This window comes from Oncorhynchus gorbuscha, unplaced genomic scaffold (assembly GCF_021184085.1).
Source record: "Oncorhynchus gorbuscha isolate QuinsamMale2020 ecotype Even-year unplaced genomic scaffold, OgorEven_v1.0 Un_scaffold_8858, whole genome shotgun sequence".
NCBI classification, from domain to species: Eukaryota; Metazoa; Chordata; class Actinopteri; order Salmoniformes; family Salmonidae; genus Oncorhynchus; species Oncorhynchus gorbuscha.
The window spans coordinates 5,001-13,856 of record NW_025751948.1 but is presented as its reverse complement, the minus strand read 5'-3'; the positions used below and the strand labels follow the sequence as shown (position 1 = coordinate 13,856).

At 45.8% G+C, this 8,856-nt stretch overlaps 1 pseudogene; it reads right to left on the bottom strand.

Annotated features, from left to right (window-relative positions):
• Positions 1-4,655: 4,655 nt before the first annotated feature.
• LOC124030025 overlaps positions 4,656-8,856 on the bottom strand; it is an 8,724-nt pseudogene continuing 4,523 nt past the window's right edge.

Here is an 8,856-nt window from a genome sequence, read left to right as displayed (position 1 = left end):
TCTTCTAGTTTCGTGTAGCTATGCTGTCAAATCCTCCCTCGTGTTTCTAGTTTAGTGTCACTATGCTGTCAAATCCTCCCTCGTGTTTCTAGTTTAGTGTCACTATGCTGTCAAATCCTCCTCGTGTTTCTAGTTTAGTGTCACTATGCTGTCAAATCCTCCTCGTGTTTCTAGTTTAGTGTCACTATGCTGTCAAATCCTCCCTCGTGTTTCTAGTTTAGTGTCACTATGCTGTCAAATCCTCCCTCTTCTAGTTTCATGTAGCTATGCTGTCAAATCCTCCCTCGTGTTTCTAGTTTAGTGGGGCTATGCTGTCAAATCCTCCCTCGTGTTTCTAGTTTCGTGTCACTATGCTGTCAAATCCTCCCTCGTGTTTCTAGTTTAGTGTCACTATGCTGTCAAATCCTCCCTCGTGTTTCTAGTTTAGTGTCACTATGCTGTCAAATCCTCCCTCGTGGTTTAGTTGTGTGTCACTATGTTGTCAAATCCTCCTCTCTTCTAGTTTAGTGTCACTATGCTGTCAAATCCTCCCACTCGTGTTTCCTAGTTTAGTGTCACTATGCTGTCAAATCCCTCCCTCTCCTGTTTCTAGTTTAGTGTCACTATGCTGTCAAATCCTCCCTCCTGTTTCCCTATGCTAGATCCTCCTAGTTTATAAATATATCAAATCTCCCTCGTGTTTCTAGTTTAGTGTCGCTATGCTGTCAAATCCTCCCTCCTGTTTCTAGTTTAGTGTCACTATGCTGTCAAATCCTCCTCGTGTTTCTAGTTTAGTGTCACTATGCTATCAATCCTCCCCTCTTCTAGTTTAGTGTCACTATGCTGTTAAATCCTCCCCTCTTCTAGTTTAGTGTCACTATGCTGTCAAGTCCTCCCTCGTGGTTCTAGTTTAGTGTCGTTATGCTGTCAAATCCTCCCTTGTGTTTCTAGTTTAGTGTCACTATGCTGTCAAAACCTCCCTTGTGTTTCTAGTTTAGTGTCACTATGCTGTCAAATCCTCCCTCGTGTTTCTAGTTTAGTGTCACTATGCTGTCAAATCCTCCTCGTGTTTAGTGTCACTATGCTGTCAAATCCTCCCTCGTGTTTAGTTTAGTGTCACTATGCTGTCAAATCCTCCTGGTGTTAGTGTCACTATGCTGTCAAATCCTCCTCGTGGTTCTAGTTTAGTGTCACTATTGCTGTCAAATCCTCCCTCATGTTTCTAGTTTAGTGTCACTATGCTGTCAAATCCTCCCTCGTGGTTCTAGTGTTATTCTGGCTGCAAGCGATGCAATTATCATGTTTCTAGTTTAGTGTCACCATAGTTTGTCAAACTGTATCCATAGACGTAGCCATACTGTATTTCATAGACTGTATTAGCCATAGACTGTGTTCGCCATGCAGTTAGATAGACTGTGTTAGCCATAGACTGTATTAGCCATAGACTGTATTAGCCATAGACTGTGTTAGCCATAGACTGTGTTAGCCATAGACTGTATTAGCCATAGACTGTGTTAGCCATAGACTGTGTTAGCCATAGACTGTGTTAGCCATAGCTAGCTGGCTGGCTGGCTAACAAGCAAGGATCAGAACGTTGCCAGCAAGCATAGCAACAGAGCGTAAAGAACGAGACGACTGGGTCGGCGTTAAGAAATATCAAACTAATCGAACGAACGACTGGCAACTGGCATTCCACATATGATCAAGTATGAATTTGCTTAAATAAATGAAAATATTTGTAAAAATATTTGTTTCCAAATGGAAGGGCCCATTTGCTTGGACTGTCTCTCTGTGTGTGTAAACATTGACATAACAATATTTAAAATAGATTCTCTCTCTATATATTCTGTATATCGTAACCTTAGTATTATTGTTTTTTTACTGTTAATTTCCACATTCAGGTAATGATCTGATGGCTGTGGGTAGATACAATGCTTTTTAAAGGGTCAGTTAATACCTTCAACATTCCAGGTAATGATCTGATGGCTGTGGGTAGATACAATGCTTTTTAAGGGTCAGTTAATACCTTCAACATTCCAGGTAATGATCTGATGGCTGTGGGTAGATACAATGCTTTTTAAGGGTCTGTTAATACCTTCCACATTCCAGGTAATGATCTGATGGCTGTGGGTAGATACAATGCTTTTTAAAATGCTCTCATGTTATTGAACCTTTATTTAACAAGGCAAGTCAGTGAAGAACAAATTCTTATTTACGGTAATGACCTACCAAAACAGAAAGGTCTCCTGCAGAGGACAGGCTGGGATTAAAGATTAATACTAAATAAAATACAAAAATATGGAACAAAACACACATCACGACAAGAGGAACAACACTACATAAAAGAGAGACAACACTACATAAAGAGAGACAACACTACATAAAAGAGAGACAACACTACATAAAAGAGAGACAACACTATAAGAGAGACAACACTACATACAGAGACAACACTACATAAAGAGAGACAACACTATAAAGAGACAACACTACATACAGAGACAACACTACATAAAAGAGAACAACACTACATAAAGAGAGACAACACTACATACAGAGAGACAACACTACATAAAGAGAGACAACACTACATAAAGAGACAACACTACATACAGAGGAGACAACACTACATACAGAGAGACAACACTACATAAAAGAGAGACAACACTACATAAAGAGAGACAACACTACATAAAGAGAGACAACACTACATAAAGAGAGACAACACTACATAAAGAGACAACACTACATACAGAGAGACAACACTACATAAAGAGAGACAACACTACATAAAGAGAGACAACACTACATAAAGAGAGACAACACTACATACAGAGAGACAACACTACATAAAGAGACAACACTACATAAAGAGAGACAACACTACATAAAGAGAGACAACACTACATAAAGAGAGACAACACTACATAAAGAGAGACAACACTACATAAAAGACCTAAGACAACAACACAGCATGGTAGCAACACAACATGACAACAACATGGTAGCAACACATGACAACAGCATGGTAGCAACACAACAAGACAACAACATGGTAGCAACACAACATGACAACAACATGGTAGCAACACAACAAGACAACAACATGGTAGCAACACAACATGACAACAACATGGTAGCAACACAACAAGACAACAACATGGTAGCAACACAACATGACAACAACATGGTAGCAACACAACATGACAACAACATGGTAGCAACACAACAAGACAACAACATGGTAGCAACACATGACAACAACATGTTAGCAACACAACAAGACAACAACATGGTAGCAACACAACATGACAACAACATGGTAGCAACACAACATGACAACAACATGGTAGCAACACAACAAGACAACAACATGGTAGCAACACATGACAACAACATGGTAGCAACACAACAAGACAACAACATGGTAGCAACACAACATGACAACAACATGGTAGCAACACAACATGACAACAACATGGTAGCAACACAACAAGACAACAACATGGTAGCAACACAACAAGACAACAACATGGTAGCAACACAACATGACAACAACATGGTAGCAACACATGACAACAACATGGTAGCAACACAACATGACAACAACATGGTAGCAACACATGACAACAACATGGTAGCAACACAACATGACAACAACATGGTAGCAACACATGACAACAACATGGTAGCAACACAACATGACAACAACATGGTAGCAACACATGACAACAACATGGTAGCAACACAACAAGACAACAACATGGTAGCAACACAACATGACAACAACATGGTAGCAGCACTAAACATGGTCCAACAGCACAAAGGGCAAGAAGGTAGAGACAACAATACATCACGCAAAGCAGCCACAACTGTCAGTAAGAGTGTCCATGATTGAGTCTTTGAATGAAGAGATGGAGATAAAACTGTCCAGTTTGAGTGTTTGTTGCAGCTCGTTCCAGTCGCTGGCTGCAGTGAACTGAAAAGAGGAGCCACCCAGGGATGTGTGTGATTTGGGGACCTTTTAACAGAATGTGACTGGCAGAACAGGTGTTGTATGTGGAGGATAAGGGCTGCAGTAGATATCTCAGATAGAGAGAGTGAGGCCTAAGAGGGTTTTATAAATAAGCATCAACCAGTGGGTCTTACGACGGGTATACAGAGATGACCAGTTTACAGAGGAGTATAGAGTGCAGTGATGTGTCCTATAAGGAGCATTGGTGTCCCATAAAGAACATCTAGCTTCTAGAGAGCACCCTTACCTGCCGATCTATAAATTACATCTCCGTAATCTATCACGGGTAGGACGGTCTGAATGACGACGATCAAACACACGACATAGGTTCCTCAATATGTTTTATTGAGTATAGTAAGGGACAGTCCTCTGATAATATCTACTTGTATACTTTATATATATATATATATACTTCTACATATACTTGTCCCAAAGACAAACACACACCACACAATCACTCACAGAAGAACAACACATGCTCAGTTAGAACAACACACGCTCAGTCCCTGTGTGTCCCTGTGTGTCTCTGTGTGTCTCTGTGTCTCTGTGTGTGTCCCTGTGTGTGTCCCTGTGTGTGTCCCTGTGTGTGTCCCTGTGTGTGTCCCTGTGTGTGTCTCTGTGTGTGTCCCTGTGTGTGTCTCTGTGTGTGTCCCTGTGTGTGTCCCTGTGTGTGTCCCTGTGTGTGTCTCTGTGTGTGTCTCTGTGTGTGTCCCTGTGTGTGTCTCTGTGTGTGTCTCTGTGTGTGTCTCTGTGTGTGTCCCTGTGTGTGTCCCTGTGTGTGTCTACCGCGAGGCGAAGTAGGGCCTAGTCCCTGTGTCTCTCTCTACCGCGAGGCGAAGTAGGGCCTGATCTTCATGCTGATGGCTTTGAGAGAGTACCAGGATCCTTCCAGTTCATCCACACCATGCCGTCATCCGTCCGTGTTTTGCCATGTACCGGGTGTAAGCCCCGCCCAGTAGTAACGGCCGTTGGGATTGGCTGAGTGACACCTGTTGTACCACCAGCCACCCCGCCGTCCTCACGGAGCACTGCTTGACGGTCACCTGGGGTCCTGTTAGAGGGAGAGGGGGTGAGAGAGGGGAGGAGGGAGAGAGGGTGAGAGAGGGGGGAGGGGAGAGGGGGTGGGAGAAGGAGGAGAGTGGGGGGAGAGAGGGAGAGAGTGGGGAGAGAGAGGGAGGGGAGAGAGGGGGTGAGAAGGAAGGAGAGGGGGGAGAGAGGGGTGAAGAGAGGGGGAGGGGGTGAGAGGAAGGAGAGGGGTGAGAGAGGGGGAGGGGAGAGAGAAGGAAGAGAGAGAGGAAAAGAGGGAGAGAGGGGGTGGAGTGGGGGAGAGAGGGGAAGAGAGTGGGGGAGAGAGAGGGAGGGGAGAGGGGGGGGTGAGAGGGAAAGGGGAGAGGGGGAAGAGGGGAGGGGGAGAGAGGGGGAGGGGAGAGAGAGAAGGGGTGAAGAGGGGGCAGAGAGGGGAGTGAAGGGAAAGGAGAAGGAGTGAGAGAGGGGGAGGGGGAGAGAGGGGAGTGAGAGAGAGGGGGAAGGTGGGAGAAGAGGGGGAGTGGGGGAGAGAGGGAGGAGAGTGGGGGAGAGGGGAGGGGGAGAGAGGGGGTGAGAGGGGAAGGGGAGAGGGGAAGAGGGAGGGGGAGAGAGGGGGAGGGGAGAGAGGGGGTGAGGAGAGAGGGGGAAGGTGGGAGAGAGGGGGAGTGGGGGAGAGGGGGAGAGAGTGGGGAGAGGAGGGGAGGGGGAGAGAGTGAGAGGGAAGGGGAGAGGGGGAGAGAGGGGGTGGGAGAGAGAGGGGTGAGTGGGGAGAGGGGGGAGAGAGTGGGGGGAGAGAGGGGAGAGAGGGGAGAGAGAGAGAGGGGAGAAGAGGGGGTGAGAGGAAAAGGGAGAGGGGGAGAGGGGAGGGTGAGAGAGGGGAGGGAGAGAGGGGGGTGAGAGAGGGGGAAGGTGGAGAGAGGGGGGAGTGGGGGGAGAGAGGAGGGGGAGAAAGGGGGTGGAGAGGAAGGAAGGGGGAGGGGAGGGGGAGAGAGAGAGAGAGAGAGAGAGAGGGAGGAGAGAGAGAGAGAGAGAGAGAGAGAGAGAGGGGGGTGAGAGGAGGGGGTGAAAGTGGGGGAGAGAGGGGAGGGGGAGAGGGGAGAGAGTGGGAGAGAGTGGGGAGAAGGAGAGAGGGGGTGAAGAGGAGTGAGAGGGGGTGAGAGAGAGCGAGGGAGAGAGAGAGGGGGTGAGAGAGGTGAAGGGAGCGAGGGGGTGAGAGAGCGAGGTGATAGAGAGAAGGATTAGGTTAATGTATCTTGACCCATTAGTTATCATTTATTGACTGATCAATCAACCAATCAATAACCAACCAATCGTCCATTTCAATACCATCACAGAGAGACAGAGAGAGATGTAGAGAGAGAGAGAGAGAGATGCAGTAGAGAGAGAGAGACAGAGAGAGAGAGAAAGAGAAAGAGAAAGAAAGACATCATACCAGTTATCGTTGTCTCTGTCGTAGGTGCTGAACATCATTCCATTGTGTATGGTCATGGTCCGGTTCTCTCCAAACAGCTCCGTAGCCCCTTCCAGCATCACGTTGCCGGCCGTACCAGAGTACCCGCTGATCGCCATCACATACCGACGCCCGCCTACACAAACATGGTTTTTTATTTACGTCTGTCTGTCTGTCTGCCTGCCTGCCTGCCTGCCTGCCTGCCTGTCTGTCTGTCTGTCTGTCTGTCTGTCTGTCTGTCTGTCTGTCTGTCTGTCTGTTCGTCTGTCTGTCTGTCTGCCTGTCTGCCTGTCTGCCTGCCTGTCTGTCTGTCTGTCTGTCTGTCTGTCTGTCTGTCTGTCTGTCTGTCTGTCTGTCTGTCTGTCTGTCTGCCTGGCTGTCTGTCTGTCTGTCTGCCTGTCTGTCTGTCCATCCAACTGTATAGTAAGGTACTGTTACAGTTGAAGTCGGAAGTTTACATACACCTCAGCGAAATACATTTATACTCAGTTTTCACAATTCCTGACATTTAATTCTAGTACAAATTCCCTGTCTAACGTCAGTTAGATCACCACGTTATTTTAAGAATGTGAAATGTCAGAGTAATAGTAGAGAGAATGATTTATTTCAGCTTTATTTCTTTCATCACATTCCCAGTGGGTCAGAAGTTTACATTCACTCAATTAGTATTTGGTAGCATTGCCTTTCAAATTGTTTAACTTGGGTAAAACGTTTCAGGTAGCCTTCCCACAAGCTTCCCACAATAAGTTGGGTGAATTTTGGCCCATTCCTCCAGTCAGAGCTGGTGTAACTGAGTCAGGTTTGTAGGCCTCCTTGCTCTCACACACACTTTCAGTTCTGCCCACATTATTTTATAGGGGGTTGAGTTCAGGGCTTTGTGATGGCCACTCCAATACCTTGACATTGTTGTCCTTAAGCCATTTTGCCACAACTTTGAAGTATGCTTGAGTCATTGTCCATTTGGAAGACCCATTTGCTACCAAGCTTTAACTTCCTGACTGATGTCTTGAAATGTTGCTTCAATATATCCACATAATTTTCTTCCCTCATGATGCCATCTATTTTGTGAAGTGCACCAGTCCCTCCTGCAGCAAAGGACCCCCACTACATGATGATGCCACCCCTGTGCTTCACGGTTGGGATGGTGTTCTTCAGCTTGCAAGCCTCCCCCTTTTTCCTCCATGCACTATTGTAAAGTGACTGTTCCACTGGATGTCATAAGGTGAATGCACCTGTAAGTCGCTCTGGATAAGAGCGTCTGCTAAATGACTTAAATGTAATGTAAATGCAAACATAACGATGGTCATTATGGCCAAAAGGTTCTATTTTGTTTCATCAGACCAGAAAACATTTCTCCAAAAAGTGCGATATTTGTCCCCATGTGCAGTTGCAAACTGTAGCCTGGCATTTTTATGGCAGTGTTGGAGCAGTGGCTTCTTCCTTGCTGAGCGGCCTTTCAGGTTATGTGGATATAGCAGTGGCTTCTTCCTTGCTGAGCGGCCTTCAGGTTATGTGGATATAGCAGTGGCTTCTTCCTTGCTGACGGCCTTTCAGGTTATGTGGATATAGCAGTGGCTTCTTCCTTGCTGAGCGGCCTTTCAGGTTATGTGATATAGCAGTGGCTTCTTCCTTGCTGAGCGGCCTTCAGGTTATGTGGATATAGCAGTGGCTTCTTCCTTGCTGAGCGGCCTTTCAGGTTATGTGGATAGAGGACTCGTTTTACTGTGGATATAGATACTTTGTACTGGTTTCCTCCAGCATCTTCACAAGTTCATTTGCTGTTGTTCTGGGGTTGATTTGCACTTTTCGCACCAAAGTACGTTAATCTCTAGGAGACAGAACGCGACTCCTTCCTGAGAGGTATGATGGCTGTGTGGTCCCATGGTGTTTATACTTGCGTACTATTGTTTGTACAGATGAACATGGTACCTTCAGGTGTTTGGAAATTGCTCCCAAGGATGAACCAGACTTGTGGAGGTCTACAATTATTTTTCTGAGGTCTTGGCTGATTTCTTTTGATTTTCCCATGATGTCAAGCAAAGAGGCAGTGAGTTTGAAGGTAGGCCTTGAAATACATCCACAGGTACACCTCCAATTGACTCAAATGATGTCAATTAGCCTATCAGAAGCTTCTTAAAGCCATGACATCATCTTCTAGAATTTTCCAAGCTGTTTAAAGGCAGTCAACTTAGTGTATGTAGACTTCTGAATCTACTGAATTGGTGATACAGTGAATTATATGAAATAATCTGTCTGTAAACAATTGTTAGAAAATGACTTGTGTCATGCACAAAGTAGATGTCCTAACCGACTTGCCAAAACTATAGTTTGCTGACGAGATATTTGGGAAGTGGTTGAAAACACGTTTAATGACTCCGACTCAAGT